Here is a 3096-nt window from a genome sequence, read left to right as displayed (position 1 = left end):
CCAGAAACCCCAGCAGGCCCCTGGGCTGAAGACCCCTCTGCCAGAAGGAGTGAAGACGCGGCTCTCTTGACCTGAGAAGCAGCCTGGTGGCCGGCTCAGGCTTCCCAGGAAAGCGTCCTGCCCCAGGGCCCCACCCGTGCCCCTGCCCGGGTCCTCAGGCCACACTGCTGTGTCCCGGCGCAGAGCAGCCAGCCCTCCCCTAGGCCTTGTTAGGTCATTGCTGCCCCTGCCAACACCCTGGTGCCCAGCCCAGAGCCCCAGAGCCCAGGGCAGGTGCTGAAAGGTAGTGGGGCAGGGGTGCGGGGCAGGCAGAAGCCAGCGGTGGTGGGGAGAGAAACGTGCAGGGCGGAAGGGGGCTGAGAGGAGGGGCGGCAGGGCTGGTGAGCAGCTGTGGGTCCACCCCAGGCAGGGCCATCTAAGCCTGTTGCCATCCTGTAGGGCCTGTGTGTGGAGAAGGACCCGGAGTCAGCTGCAGCCCGTCCCCCTGGCTTGCAGCTGTTGGTGCCCTGGCTTCAAAGCGAAAAGGGGAGGCCCAGGACAGAAGCAGGGCACCCAGAGGGCGGGCCTCAAGCCTCTGATCCCCTGTGGGCACGAAACCCTGCCTTTGATGCGGGTCCCTGAAGGGCAGAGCCTGGGAGCCTGGGAGGTGGCCCAGTGGGCAGGGCTTCCAGGGGCTCAGAGGGAGCCCCTATAGAGGTGGCAGCAGCTGACAGAGATCACCCCCAACCCTGGGCTCCAGCCCACCCAGCTGCTCGGCCCATGAGTTTCTGGGCCCGAGGAAGAGCTGCCCGACCCTGAACTTCAGGGGCCCTCTGCCAGACCCCTTCCAGGGCCTTCCTAGCCTCCCTGCCCTGCTATGTCTGGCTGGTGCCCTGCTCGCTCCCCTCTGCCTCTGCTCATCACTCCCCCTGTCTGTCTTGGGCTCCCCACTCCTTTCTCAGGTCTCCCCTCTGCATCGTCTGTCCCTTCCCCGGGCACTGAGCCAATCAACCTCAACTTCCGCTGGCGCCCTTCACTCTCCTGGAGCACACCGGATGGGGCGCAGGGGGGAATTCTGGGAGGCGGCGGCTCTGCAGTGGCGCCCTGGGGCTGCCTTCCGACCCCTCCCTGGAGTGCTCCCACAGGGCTCTTGCGCGGCCAGCCCAGAGCAAGGCGTTGCCCACGGGAGTCCCCTTCCACCTCCAGGACCACTTTCCAGGCAGGGACACATCACACACATACATCAAGGTCACTTCTTGAGCGTGCCACCCTGCCTAGAACTCAGCTGAGATCCTGGAGAGGGCCCTCGAGGCTCCTAGGCGTTGCAGCCCCAGAACCCAAGCTGGCACCCCCGAATTCACGGCCTGCTGGTTTCATCCGCCCCCGATCTCTGCACCCTCAGGGGCTGGGCAGGGGCAGGGCAGGGGCTAGGCCCACAGTCACTAGGGGGCCGCCCCTCGCACCTCACTGCTTCCTTGAGGCCAGAGTCATGACACCCTGGAGCCCCAAGGGGCAGCAGGTGTAACGTGTGCTCAGGGGACCCTCTGGATGAGGATACCGCTAACGGGAGCCGAACGGCTGCGGAGCAGGCGAGCCTCCGCTCTCTGGAAGTTTACCAGCGCTGATGGCCGAGGCGTGGCCGGTGAAAGCTGGCACTCTCTATGCCAGAGCTTTTTTTGACCTTCCCCTGAGGACATAATCACACAGCGGCTCTGTGTCCCGGGCCGCCAGGGCTGTAATTTCAGGGCTCGAAGGGGGCTCCGTGGAGGCCCGGCCTGTGTCTAGCTATCTTTAGAGAGGCACGCTCTGGGTGTGGCCAGACGAGGGAAGCTGGACCGGGGGCTGTGCCACAGGGAAGCATCTGTGGGCCTCCTGCGGAGCCAGCAAGACGCAGGGACTCCATGAAGCGCGGGGCCCCGTGGTCTTCCCCTGGGGGAGGCTAGCCCCCAGCAGCAGGGCCAGGAGGCTCTGGTGGGGGCCATGAGGGGGAGCAGGTGCAGGGCCGGGGGGCCAGGCGGTTTCTGGACTGGCCCCGCATGCCCGTCACGGTGGCACTGCTCACAGAGAGGGGGCCGGGGGGAGGCCCGGGCCCGGAGTACACCGTGCCTGACACGTCCTTTGCCTCCCTCGCTCTCTTCCGCTCCTCCCTGGGCTTGTTTCTCCTGCAGGCCACGACGTGGGGTATGAGGCGGGAGGAAGGCTTCGAACCGGCTGTGCAGGGAGCCTCTCGAAGGAGTGGGCGGCGGGACCTTGGGCAGGAGTGCTGGGGGCGAGGAGTAGGCGGGCTGGAGAAGAACTGGGTGGTCAATGGACGGGACTCCGGGATTGTGGCGGGGAGGGGGCCCTCGTTAGCCTCGGTGACCCGCTTCTGGCTCCCACTGTCCCCAGTGTTCTTACCCTCACTCCTACCCCCACGGTCTGAGGCCCTCCGTCTCGGTCCAGGGACGGATGAGTGCCTCGCTTTTTGCCACCTGAACCTAGTCACCCCTACCCTGTTGTCACCACCATCACAACCATCACCACAAGGAAGCCTGCAATGCCCAGTGCTTCTGGGTTACTGACTGGGCCGCACCCACCGCTGGACCCTCCGATGGGGCCAGTGCCAGCCCTGAGGAGCACGCCACCACCGCCATGCAGGTACCAGTGGGCAGAGGGGACAGGGTGGGCTTTGTCCCACCACCACGACCAGTCTCGGCTGCGCCGCACCTTCTCGCCTGGCTGGGGGTCTGTCCGGGGATGTCACTGGCTGCACTGCTGACCAGCCCCCCACCCGGGGCATGCTGCCACTGCCACCTCCCCGCTAGGACTGGAGGCGCTGCTGGCACCCCCGGCCCTGACCTCTCGGCCCTCTTGAGGAGTTGTCTGCCCACCTGCCAGCAGCTGCAAGGGCTGAGAGCTCCCCATCTGCAGTGGAATTAACCCAGAGGGCCTGCTCAGTAGGGAAGTGCGAGCGGCGGGGGGTGGGGTCGCCCAGCCTGAACTTCCTGTGCCTCCCGGTGGGGGCCTGACCCCTGAGTGCAGGGAGGGGGCTGGGGGCTGACTGCCCCGGAGCAGGGGGGGGCCCGGGGCCAGGCAGCCATGCTGGGGAGGAGGGGTCGTGAGAGCTGGGAAAGCAGC

The sequence above is a fragment of the Neophocaena asiaeorientalis genome, unplaced genomic scaffold (assembly GCF_003031525.2).
Source record: "Neophocaena asiaeorientalis asiaeorientalis breed wild unplaced genomic scaffold, Neophocaena_asiaeorientalis_V1.1 scaffold1004, whole genome shotgun sequence".
Classification (NCBI taxonomy): domain Eukaryota; kingdom Metazoa; phylum Chordata; class Mammalia; order Artiodactyla; family Phocoenidae; genus Neophocaena; species Neophocaena asiaeorientalis.
Note: the sequence above shows the minus strand (reverse complement) of the source record.